This window comes from Elaeis guineensis, chromosome 15 (genome assembly GCF_000442705.2).
Source record: "Elaeis guineensis isolate ETL-2024a chromosome 15, EG11, whole genome shotgun sequence".
NCBI classification, from domain to species: domain Eukaryota; kingdom Viridiplantae; phylum Streptophyta; class Magnoliopsida; order Arecales; family Arecaceae; genus Elaeis; species Elaeis guineensis.
In genome coordinates, this window is record NC_026007.2 from 59,147,369 (window position 1) to 59,161,365 (window position 13,997).

Below are 13,997 nucleotides of genomic sequence, written 5' to 3' on the forward strand. Positions count from 1 at the left end.
TACAGGCTCTTTATCATCTCCTTAGAAGCATGAGTTCCCGGCTTTCCTTATCCTCAACAAACCCTTGGCTAAATGATGGTATAAGCTTGTATATAGCTCTTTAACCTCATCAAAAATTCTATCCCTCTAACCAAAAGCCCATAAATCAAATTCTCCAATGTGGCATTATCTTCCACTCCAACCCCTTTCTTTGCCAATTTACCAACTCCGTATAACCACTCAAAATCCTCTCTCTCTTGCAATGCTGAGCGATCACCACCTTATAAGAAGGCAGCCCAAGATCACTGGTCCTTCGTTTACTTGAACATCCTCATGGGATCCTCAAATTGGTTATTCTTGAATAAAAGGAATCATCACTTGCCAAAAAAAAAGTTATAACAATCTCCTTATATTATTCCCATGAGAACCTATGCAGCCATGTGTTCGGTATCACACCGATTACACGCTGGACAATATCTTGGATACTTAAGTTGAGCCATGGAACTTAAATAATACTTTCCACTTATCATTTTAGATGAGATCCTAAGTTATTATAAATATTATCAAAGTGCACCCAACTAATAGTCTATGTAGCACTACAAGAAATAACTGAAATTGCAATGGAAATTAGAAACGAAATTTTTTTTGTTTCCAATTTGCAATGGATCTGAAACAAAATTTGACAAAAGATATTAGAAACGGTTTAAAAATGAATTTGTAACGGAATTTAGAAATAAAAAACTTTTCATTTCTAAATTGAATGCCAATATTTAGTGAAAAATTTTAAAACAGATTAGAAATGGAATTGCAATGGAAATTAGAAATAGAAAGTTTCTATTGCTAAATTTAGAAATAGATAATAATTTTGTTTCTAATTCTAAAATGGGTAAAATTTTCATTTTAAATTTAGAAACCAAAGTACCAACCATTACTAAATTTAAAAATGGAACCGTCAGTAGTTGCTAAATTAGGAACAAAAATTTTTTCTGTTGCTAATTTTAGCAACGGATAGTGCTTCCATTTCTATTTTAGTAATCGAAAAGCCATCAGTTTTTAAATTTAGAAATGGAACAAAATTCCATTGCTAATATTAGCAACGAAAAAGTTTCTATTTCTAATTTTAGAAATAGAAGAAATAGATAATAATTTTGTTTCTAATTCTAAAATGGATAAAATTTTTATTTTAAATTTAGAAACTAAAGTACCAACCGTTACTAAATTTAAAAATGAAACCGTCGGAAGTTGCTAAATTAGAAACAAAAATTTTTTCTGTTGCTAATTTTAGCAACGGATAGTGCTTCCATTTCTATTTTAGTAATCGAAAAGCCATCAGTTTCTAAATTTAGAAATGAAACAAAATTCCATTGCTAATATTAGCAACGAAAAAGTTTCTATTTCAAATTTTAGAAATAGAAGAAATAGATAATAATTTTGTTTCTAATTCTAAAATGGATAAATTTTTTATTTTAAATTTAGAAACTAAAGTACCAACCGTTACTAAATTTAAAAATGGAACCGTCGGAAGTTGCTAAATTAGAAACAAAAATTTTTTTTGTTGCTAATTTTAGCAACGGATAGTGCTTCCATTTCTATTTTAGTAATCGAAAAGCCATCAGTTTCTAAATTTAGAAATGGAACAAAATTCTATTGCTAATATTAGCAACGAAAAAGTTTCTATTTCTAATTTTAGAAATAGAACGAGATTTCATTTCTAATTTATCAATGGATAATTAATATCCATTTCTAATATTAACAATAAAAAATTTTTCGTTTATAATATATTTCAAGATTAAAAATTATTTTAATATTATTTTATATTTTATAACAAATTAAAATAAAATCTTTAAGTATTGCGTAAATTAACTTAATATATTTTTAATTAATAGATGTATAACCATTTCAATTATTTTAACTATTAAAATATTTAATGATCATCTTTCAATTATTCTCATATCGACAATTTCACCTAGCTAGCTTATGTCTTCCTCTCTCGATCTCTCCAACTTACAGAGCAGCCACTGCCCCTAGCACCTCCTTCAACCTTAAGATTAACCACCACATCTAGCTCTAACCCGACCACTTTCTAACTGCTCCATCAAAAAATAACTGCTCTATCAAGAAATATCCTTATGCAGTTATGCAAATAAATAATTGCTCAATTAAGAAATTCATCAATGGATCCATCAAAATTAATTTAACGATTTTTTTATTTACATCAAAATATAGAAATGAATTGAATTTTTTGCTTTTTAAATTAGACACAAAATTTCTATTTTAACAATGGAATTATTTCTACTTCTAATTTAGAAATAGAATCATAATTTCGTTGCTAAATTAGAAACAAAAATATATTCCATTTTTAAGATTTGAAACGACACTTTGATTCCATTTGTAAAATTTAAAACAAAATTTTATTTTATTTTTAAAATTTGCAACGAATTATATTTTCTGTTTCAAATGTAGAAATAGAATAACTTTTTGCTTGTAAATTTTGAAACATAATTTATTTTTGTTTCTATTTCCTTCATAAATATTGTGAATATCTTCCTTACTTTCTCAATTTCCAAATATGTACTTAAAAATAAAATGAGGTAGGAAAGATTCATGATTGAGTGAATAGAGAATTTTTATCTAAATTTTATGAAATTTTGATATACATCATGAACAAAAATATCAAAAATCAATAATAATTTAATTTTAATTTTTTAAAAATTTTATATTATTGTTCTAAAATATCTTTTCCATCAAGAAATTAATTAGTACAACTATTTAGACTAAGATAATATATAATTTTTTTATGATAAAATTTAGCATTACTAATAATTAAAAATTCTGTATCCAACCCATACTCATCTCAAGCCGGTGTTGGGATAATGAGCCCGATCCATCCCTCTTGATCCGAGTCTTATACATGCGCTATGACTGATAGTCGCGGGTCCTGTTGTGCGGTCAGTGGGTGAGGGGTCAAGGAGGGTAGCGCCCCCTTGCCGAGGAGGTTAGGGGGGTGGAATGCCATCGAAAAAATGGTAGAGGGTACATGCTATGGATGGCTGTTATTTTTTTTTTGTTATCCCATTGGATTGGAAACAAGGTTTGAATAATGATTGAAGTCCTATTAAGTTAAAATGTAGTTAGCTTTTTTGATCTAGACTTGACTCAGACTCGATTCAAATCCAAAATTTTTAAGTTAGGACCTGGTTAGATATAGATAGACCCAGCATAGATGATCTATTGAGTTAAAAATTTTGATTATGGACCTAATCCAATCTGATCCAATCTTCTATTAGGTTGGGTTTGAATTCGACATTAGGATCCGATCAAGAAATAGGTTACTCATGACCAGATCTAATCATTGGATTTAAAATCTTCCATCTGAAAACCCTTCTCACTGAGAAATTTTTGCATGCACCTGGTTCAAGTGGACCAAGGCAAATCTCAGAGCACATATATGGTGGAGAACGCACAATCAGGAATTGGTGAAATACAAGGGGTGGTGTGGTGTGTTATCCACCATGGGATGGACCATCAAAATTAAGCCTTCCCACTGCCAAAGCAAATAAAACATCCGACCCCACGCGTCTTCTCGCATACCATGATAGGTTACGTTTTCTCACCTTCTTCTTCTACTCTTCTTCTGGGCGATGGTGTTTAGGATTAGGAATTAGCCAATTGGGATGACCACGTCTGGTGAAGTGAGTGGCATCCAAGCGGCAGAGGAGGAGAGAAACAGCAGCACCAATGTCGAGACAACACCAACGCACAGTGAACCGACGACAGCGAGCTTTGAAGCTTATGAGTCCCTCCTTAATATTTTTTTTTATTATTTTTCTCTCTGAGACGGAGATAGGGGTCGAAGGGGGGAGGCATGGAGGAGGCAGGACAGCTGGGGGGAGGGGGAGGGCATGAAGGAGGCAGCACCGCATGGGGAGTTAGATCATAGAGGAGGCCGAAGTCACGGGAGTGAGGAGTCCTCCTCCTTCACCACTGCATGGCCTACCATCCTGAGAGATCTCCGGCTCTGCCCCACGAATATGATGGAGGCCCTTCCCGGCTCCCTCCGGCTCTACCCCACGAATCTGATGGAGTACCTTTCCGGCTCTTGCCGGTCTCGAACTCCTCACTCCCATGAGGAGGACATCAGATTTATTTCCTTTATGTAGTAGTCCATCTCGATGTATATTTTGTCATATGGTGGTTATTTGATTGATTTTTCTTCTAGATTCTTAGCTAAACATGAAAAAAAATTATCATATGCTTAATAAAATTCTCTCTTTCAGAAGTTATGAAAGCCTTGAGGATTTTCATTCCAAGTGCTTTTTAGGTAGGGTTTTGAGCATGTATAATATAAAGGATAAAAAATATTAGTAGTGCTGTTGACATGTCTCAACCTTCAGGGATGATACATATTTCCTCACTTGAGAACCAACTCTCTTTGCTGGAATTGCTGAAAGTATATTTTTCACTTTATCTGATTTTTAACTTACCTGATTTAATATATATTTTTATTTTCTTAATTTGTTTATTTATCTGATATGGATATTTTGATTCTTGATGCTGCTGAATTCTATTTACATCTCTTATTGGATTTAGAAATCTGCTTGTTTTATATTATTTGTCCAACCATCTTTTGTTTTTAAGTATAAAATTCAAATGGTCAGTTTATATAGAAATATCTTGAACAAATGTCTGTTAATATGAGCTACAGAGAGACCCTTTACATTTGTCTTGTACACCATTGATTTATAGAAAAGTTGATAATGTTTGATTTTTATATTAATTTTTTGATGATGTTTGAAATTTCAGGGGAAAAATCTATCAGATTTTCGATAGAATTTTTCTTAAACTTAGAAACCCATTCAGTGTCCTACTCATGACTGATGTGAGAGGGCACTGAATTTTCTAGTTGGACATTTTGGAATTGCCTACTATACTTGTCAATAGGATGGATTTAAATATTTATTCATATATTTGTATAATTTCGGTATCATCTCTCCTTATTCTCTAGGTGCATATTTTATTTCGTGCACTTGGAGAACTAGAGAAAGATGCTGTCAAAATTTATATATATATATGGACATACATTATCCATCTTTGTTGGAAGTGACGGTGCATTTCTGAATGGGCTAGGTCCTTACCTTTTAATATAAAATGGAGCTATAAGGGGTTTAAGTACATGTTATATATTTAATAATTGCATAAAAAATTAATATTCTTTGATAATAACACAGATTGACAACATGAATTCGGATCGGAGGTGGATGTATTCTAGGCTTAAGGATGGCCTATTAAATCAAGATTTCTTGCAAGATTTAGAAAAATTTATTGATTTTGCTAAAAGGCATCTAGAATGTGTGGATGGGGATAAACTCAAGTGTCCATGTAATTTTCGTAAGTGTCAGAATCATAGCTTTGTTGACGAGAATATAATTAGGCATCATTTGATGAAGTATGGCTTTGTATCAAATTATAATCAATGGATTCTGCATGAAAAAATTAAAAGAGTGAATATGAAGTTAATCAAAATATACAATTTAGGATAGAAGTGTCGATTCCAGATGTTGAGACTACATCATCCAATGCATACCAGCAGATAGTAATGGATGCTACAAGTCCATATTTCTTTTCGAATGATACAGAGGAACCTCCAAATCCTTCAGCTCAAAAATTGTATGACATGTTAAGAGCTACTGAACAGGAGGTATGGCTGGGTTGTGAAAACCATTCGCAGTTATCAGCTGTCACGAGGATGTTGAACATAAAGGCAAAATATCATTTGTTTGAGAGATGTTTTGATGACATTTATCAATTTATGAAAGAGATATTACCAACTGATAATGTAATGACAGACAACTTCTACAATACAAAGAAGTCGGTCCAAGCCTTGGGACTATCAGTAGAGAAGATTCATTACTGTAATAATAGATATGTGATATATTGAGGTGAAGACAGTGAATTAACAAGTTATAAATTCTGTGAGCATTCTAGGTACAAGTGAAGAAAAGGAAGATCTTCTAAGCATAAAATCAATGTTCCATAGAAGAAGATATATTACTTTCCCCTCATACCAAGGTTGCAAAGATTATATGCGTAGAATGTAACAGCAAAGAAAATGAGATGGCATGCTGAGCATGAGGCTGAAGAAGGGGTTATGTATCATTGTTCAAACACACCTGCATGAAAGTATTTTAATAAAACATATTATTATTTTGCATCAAAAATTTGAAATGTAAGATTAGAACTGTGCACTAATGGGTTTCAACCATTTGGACAGTCAGGTCAACAATATTCTTCTTGGCTTGTCATTATCATTTCGTACAACTTGCCTCCTTGGTTGTGTATGAAAGAGGAGTATATATTCCTAACTATAATTGTTCCTGATCTCCGAAACCTAAAGGATAAGTTGGATGTGTACTTGCAGCCTCTAATTGTAAAGTTGAAATAGTTGTGAGATGTGGGGGTTGAGACATACAATACTTCAAAGAAGAATAAGTTTGAAATGTGTGTTGCACTTATGTGGACAATAAGTGATTTTTCTGTATATTCAATGTTGTCAGGATGGAGTACTGCGGTAGGACCGCTTGTCTATATTGCATGACAGAGTCGGATGCATTTACTCTGACAAACAATCATAAACAATAATGGTTTGACAATCACCATAAGTTCTTACTTCGTGGTCATTCGTTCAAAAGGAACAAAATAGCTTTTAGAAGAACAAAATAGTAGCAAAAATGGCTCCACCCATTCTATCTAGTGTTGAGATTTTGAAACAAATAGATGATTTGGGTTAATGAAGGTTCATGAGTTGGGTGCAGATGAGACTAACTCCTACATTGCTAAGACTAGCGGTTGGAAAAAATAAAGTATTTTTTGAGATTTGTCTTATTGGAGTACGAACCTCATTCGACACAACCTTGATATCATGCACATCGAGAAAAATATGTTGAAAAATATTTTCAATATGATAATGAATGTTGAAAGAAAGACTAAGGACAATATCAAATCAAGAGAAGATTTGAAGGAATTATGTCGTTGGCCTGAGTTGGAACAGAATGAAGCGACAGAGAAATATCCAAAGGTATGTTACACTCTAGACAAACAATCAAAAGTAGTATTGTGCGAGTGACTTAAAAATGTAAGATTCTCAGATGGATATGTGTCAAACATGGACAGATGTGTGGACATACAAAAGTTGAAGCTGTTTGGGATGAATAGTCATAATTGTCATACTTTGATACAAAGATTACTCCCCATAGCATTTCATGAACTACTGCCAGCAAATATTTGGCAGGCATTGATAGAATTGGGCAATTTCTTCAGAGAGCTAACTTCGACTGTAATCTGAGAGAGAGATATGTTATGAATAAATGAAGAGATTTTTTTTATCATCTGTAAGCTAGAGTGTATATTTCTCCTCAAGTTTCTTGGACTTTATGGAGCATCTTCCTGTGCATTTGGCTTATGAAGCATGGATTGCGGGTTCAGTACAATATCGGTGGATGTATTCCTTTGAGAGGTAAATAGTTTAATTTTTTTTTCTATATCCTCATTATGTAAATAATTATAAAATTTGTTAAATATGAATTTTATCATTATAGGTACCTTAAAAAGTTAAAAAATAATATAAAAAATAAAACCAAAATTGAAGGTTCAATATGCAATGCTTACTTAGTTGAAGAAGCATCATTATTCTGTGCTCATTATTTCGAGCCACATATGAACACAAGACATCGAAAGGTGCCATGTAATGATGGTGGTGAAGAAGTCATAAAAAAATATAAAGAAAATCTATCAATTTTTACTCATTGTAGTAGGTCACTTAGTAGAGAAAAAGTTAGATATCTTATAAAAGATGAACATCGAGCTGCTCAAATGTATATCCTATTGAATTATCCAAAAATGAAACCATATATTGAGTACGTATTTATAATATAAATTTATATATTTTTACATTGAATTATTTATAACCATTAATAATAGAAGAAGATTATAATATTTGTAAATCTATATTAATTTATTTTTTTATTATTTGATATATTTTTGTTAATAAGTTACGACATATGCATCCACAAATCACTGAGACAGTCGTTGATAAGAAACTAGAGTGTAAATTTACAATGTGGTTCTATAAATATGCACACGATCCCTCCAAAAATATCTCGAACCAATTCTTAAAGGCTGTTGCAAAGGGTCTGTTAAAAAGTGTGATGATCTATAGCTGCTATGTAGTGAATGGTTATAAGTTTCACACTAAAAGTTATGATTCAGATAAGGCCAAATGAATAGTGGTGTGTACATAAAGGATGTTAATTACAGTATTGATAAGAGGGACTACTATGGACAGTTGATTGAAATTATACGTCTGGAGTATCCGGGATTACCAATCAAGAGAACTTTCTTATTTAAATGTGATTGGTTTGATCCGACACAAAATGTGGGAACAAAAGTTCATCAATAATATAATCTTATTAATGTTAATCATAAGCGATCTTTTAATAGATATGAACCATTTGTTCTTACTATTCAAGCTGCTCAAGTCAATGATATGACATATCCTAGTTTAAAGTGTGACAAGATTGATTGGTGGGCAGTTTTTAAAATAAAAACTAGATCTGTTGTAGAGCTTCCTAAAGTAAAGGAGACAACTATCCTATCATGTGATGTACCTTTTCAACAAGATGAAATAAAAATACCATCAATACAAATAGATGTTGACGATGCACAACAATCTTTGAATAATCCAAATGGGATGCTAATTGAAATTGATGATGAGGAAGTTGAGGATGAAGAGGAGCCTCAGCTTGACTCAGAAATCGATGATGAAGATTATGAAGATAGTGAATAACGGTATTTGTGTGAATGAATAATTAATTTTTATTTTTATTTTTATTTTTATTTTTGTGAATGAAGTTAGAAAATAATGGTATTATAAAATTATATATTTTTTTTTTGTAGGATGAGAAAAATCAGTCGGAGAGAAGGGTCTAAAGCTGACAGAGGAAAGAGAATAGGATCTTCTAGACCAATCCTTCGTACAGAGGATGATGGCGATATGCATAGAGAGCCATATATGCTAGCTGAGGTCGATGCTCCTTCACCTTCTACAGTATGATCATTATTACCATCTGCTCCTATAGTTGTCTCATCCAATGTTCCTACTAGTGGAGCACCCACAATGGATGCTGGAGGCCCATCTGCTACCCCGACACCATCTTCAGATACATTATCTCGTGATCGTCAAAATAGGAGATCAGTCATAACTGCAATCAATAATAAGTACTAATATTTTTAATTAAATTTTATATAATATTTAATTATATTTTATTGATGCTAATCATTTGTACAATCTGTTATTTTTTTAACATTTTAGAATCCTCTGAGATGTGTGCTCGAAAGATAGCATCAATTTTCATAGAAAAGCTAGACAAGGATGGACATTACTAGAAGACCATCTCTTAGGAAACAAAGAATTTCTATTGAAAAGAATTTCAGGTAATAAATAATTTAATCAAATATAAAATATTAATACTTATCAATAATTAGGCTAAAGCAAGAGTTAAATTTTTATAAATAAAAATTATAAATATATTTTATTAATAATTTGTATGAAATATGTATATAGCTTAGTTGATTTGATCTGATAGCATACATGAAATATGTCAATCTATATCTTAGTTGATTTTATGGTCACCTATCTCTGCATAATAAATATTACTTGATGATTGTAATTGTTCATATCTGATCTTGAGCAACTTGGATGAAAAATCAAACTCACTGTGTACAATTCTCTATGGTCGATTATCGACTTAAGCAATAACCCATCAATATGAATATGATGATGGACTTATATAGGAAGTGATCCAAAGCCATCAATTTTTGCAACCAAGCCTCTATTTTATTTTATTTTATTTTAAATTTTTATGTTGAATATTCTTACATGGGATGTTATTATTTTTTATTTATTTATTTTACTGTAGAAATATTTCGAGTGGGATGAGGTCATAACCTTAAAAATTCAGACAGATTGGAGACATAAAGCTGGAGAGCGATACAGTGCCCTCATGCATTCCATGAGGAAGTTGAAGGAGAAGCCTATACATGTCTTTGATACTGCATGGTAAAGATTGGACGAATAGGCTAAAGAAGATTTCAAAGCTCGTAGAGATCAATTTAGAGCAAATCACCTCAGTGAGACTGGTGGACCAGGATCTAGGATATCTAGCCATACAGGGGGCTTTATTTTCCATATACGACATGCTCAGAGATTTGTGAGTTCATTTTTTTATGTTTATTTGTGTCTATTGATTTTAATGCAAGTTATTTAAATTGATGAATTTTTCAGTGAGAGAAGCATGGTTGAGAACCTCTCCCACATGAGCTATTCGAGGTGACCCATACTAGGAAGGCAAATGATGAACTTATTGATGGATGGGCAAAGACTATTTATGTAAGTGAATAAGTATTTAAATTGACTATCTTTTAATATTTGCACTGTGAGATAAATTTTGAGGATAATATTTAATAATTGATATGATGCAGGATCGCTATAATATACTTAAGGAGCAGATGTCTCGCCACAAGAGGGATGCAGTAAGCCTCCTAGTTTGGATGAGAGATAGCTTTGGTATGAGACCGTTAGGGGAGAGAAAAAGTGTAGAGTGTATGGAATGGATTCTCAGGCATCTACTTTTTATCCTCAGTTATCTTACGAATCATCCTCAACTACGTCATCTCACATGCATTCAGAGGCATTGGAGAACAAGCTTTAACAGCTAAAAGAGAAATTGACAGAGCAGAATCAACAGCTTCAGAAGATCATTATTGCAAATCAGGAGCTCCAGCAGACTATTGCTACATTGAAGGAGCGGAATGAGGAGTGAAAAATGAGAGAGCAGATGTTGCAAAATCGGATGCGCTAGATGGAGGAGATAATGCAGCAGATGATGAGTCGCTCAAAGTTTATATCCCTAGATCCAGATACTCTATCAGATGATGATGACAGTTAGATTTTAGATTTTTTTTTTATAAGACTATTTGATGTATTTTAATTTTAATGCTACATTGTATCTATTATTTATATTAATAAAATATATTTTTTATCATATTTAGTTTTCTAATTGAACATTGGACATAAAATATAGGATTAAGTAAAAAATTATAAATAAAATTTTTTATTTTTTTTATTTCTATAAATTTAGAAACAGAATAGAAATAAAATTCTATTTGTGATTAGAAATGGATTATAGTTCTGCTTCTAAAAAGTAATTTTTTTAATTTTTTATCTAATTTGAAATGAAACAAAAATAAAATTTTTATTTTTAATTAGCAACGGAAGTTGTTTTTATTTCTAATTAGCAACAGAAACTGCTTCCATTTCTAAATAAAAACTGAAAGATATTCCATTTCAATTAGCAGCGAAAATTATTTCCATTGCTAATTTGAAATGAAAAATATTTTCATTTATATTTAAAAATAAATTTTTTATTTTTAATTAGAAATAAAATATTTTATTTCTATTTAGCAACAGAATCTCTTTCGAATGCGCCAGATGGAGGAGATAATGTAGCGGATGATGAGCTGCTCAAAGTTTATATCCCCAGATCCAGATACTCTACCAGATGATGATGATGACAGTTAGATTTTAGATTTTTTTTTTATCAGACTATTTGATGTATTTTAATTTTAATGCTACATTGTATCTATTATTTATATTAATAAAATATATTTTTTTATCATATTTAGTTTTTTAATTGAACATTGGACATAAAATACAGGATTAAGTAAAAAATTATAAATAAAAATTTTTTATTTTTTTTATTTCTATAAATTTAGAAACAGAATAGAAATAAAATTCCATTTGTGATTAGAAATGGATTATAGTTCTGCTTTTAAAAAGGAATTTTTTTAATTTTTTATCTGATTTGAAATGAAACAAAAATAAAATTTTTATTTTTAATTAGCAACGGAAGTTATTTTCATTTCTAATTAGCAACAGAAACTGCTTCCATTTCTAAATAAAAACTGAAAGATATTCCATTTCAAATTAGCAGCGAAAATCATTTCCATTGCTAATTTGAAATGAAAAATATTTTTATTTTTATTTAAAAATAAAATTTTTATTTTTAATTAGAAATAAAATATTTTATTTCTATTTAGCAATAAAATCTCTTTTCATTTCAAATTAGCAACAGAAATATTTTCATTTCAAATTAGCAACGGAAAAGTATTCCGTTGCTAATTTAAAATGAAAATATATCTGTTGCTAATTTGAAATGGATATATTTCAGTTGCTAATTTGAAATGGAAAAAATTCAGTTACTAATTTATTTATAAATTTAGAAACGGATGCAAAAATTCGTTTCTAATGAATTTTGCAACGGGATAAATAGAAATAGAATTTTTTTGTTTCTATTCCGTTGCTAAATACATTTAGCAATGAAATTTTTTTATTTAGAAATAGATTTTTTTATTTTTAATTTTATTTTTTCTTATAGTGTAGACTAGAGGATATTGTAACATGAGTTCTTTTAGGGTTGACAACCGATTGATCATGGTGTTTGTGATTGAATTGGTTGATTTGGAAATTTAGCCTTGCAAGGATACTAAAGCTTAAACATGGTAGTATATGAAGACTAGTGCATACATATCTTTAGTCTCATATCGACTACATGCGAAGGAAGATCTTAGGTACTTAAGTAGAGCTAAGAAATATAAACAATACTTTCTAACTAGCTTTTTGATAAGATTCTGGTTGTTATAATTCTACATCCAATTCAAGCCCCTATCATTTTGTTTTGGAGCTTGGATGCCTCCACCAAATCCCTGGCTTTTCATAATCCAACCATCAGAAACCTATAAATAGCCTCATTTCGCATAATAACGTTTAACTTTGCCACCACTATGTTGACAGAGTCAACTAACCTCCTTTCGGTGAGAGGTTCATCAATGTGATGCAAATCTTGACATTGTAAAGGAAATTGTTATCCCATGAGTGAATGAGTTGCAAGAGCTTAACACATTTTTTTGATCTCTTACATTAGGCAAGGCAGTAGGCAATGAAACAAAGGTTGTGGGGCTAACAAGCATGTTGTGGAGAAAAAAATCCAAAGAGAAGGATATTGTCGACCTTACTGAGAATGTCAAGGAGCTTGTTGGCCATAACATGGCAGAACGAGGAGGAGGAATGGAGGATGAATATGTGGAAGGGGTGGGTGGGATTCCAGGAGAGAGAGAACTTGTGCAAACAAAGAGCTTGTAGGAGGAGGAAGGTGGAGTTTTTTGAGGGTGAGAGTGGAGTTTTGGATGGGGAACATCTTTCTGTTGGTAGAGGATGATGTAAAGGCAAAGGAGAAGATAGTGCCAACGTGGAAGGTTCGAAAGGAGAGGTGTTGGTGGTGAAAAATCTAAAAATGGATGAAGAGGAGGGAATCATGGGGCTGAGGTCCAAACTATATTTATTTTTAATCGACTTTCAAACAAATCTATTTAAAATTTGATATTTTTAGTGCTCTGATTGTCTTTAATAGCTATTCAAATAAAGAATATAGCAAAGAAAAAAAATAAAAAGCTAATAACATAAAAATAATGGAGATGCAGGGGATCGAACCCTGTACCTCTCGCATGCAAAGCGAGCGCTCTACCATTTGAGCTACATCCCCAATCATGCAATTAGTTCAGGAGTTCATTAAATTATATAAAAATAAAAGACAGATAAAATACATAGTACAATGGAGACGAAAGGCAAAGAATACTAAAAAGTAAATGCTATACCATTTGAGTTACATCATTAGGGCAATGGTGCGTAAGTAGCTGTCATGGTTGAAAAATAGCAGAGAAAAAATAAAAGGTTAATAAAATAAAAGCAACAGAGATGCAGAGGATCAAATCCTGTACGCCTCGCATGCAAAGGAGCTCTCTACCATTCGAGCTACATCTTTAAAGATGGTCCTAGACAAGAAAAAAATAAAAGGCATGTAAAATATAAATAATGGAGATGTAGGGGGATCAAACCCTGTACCTCT

General features: G+C 31.6%; 1 non-coding gene across 1 annotated transcript; it reads right to left on the bottom strand.

Moving 5' to 3' along the window:
- Positions 1 to 13,561: 13,561 nt before the first annotated feature.
- On the bottom strand, positions 13,562 to 13,634 carry TRNAA-UGC (transfer RNA alanine (anticodon UGC)). Its single transcript has one exon. It is a non-coding gene; the product is annotated as a tRNA-Ala (tRNA).
- Between the last annotated feature and the right edge of the window lie 363 nt (positions 13,635 to 13,997).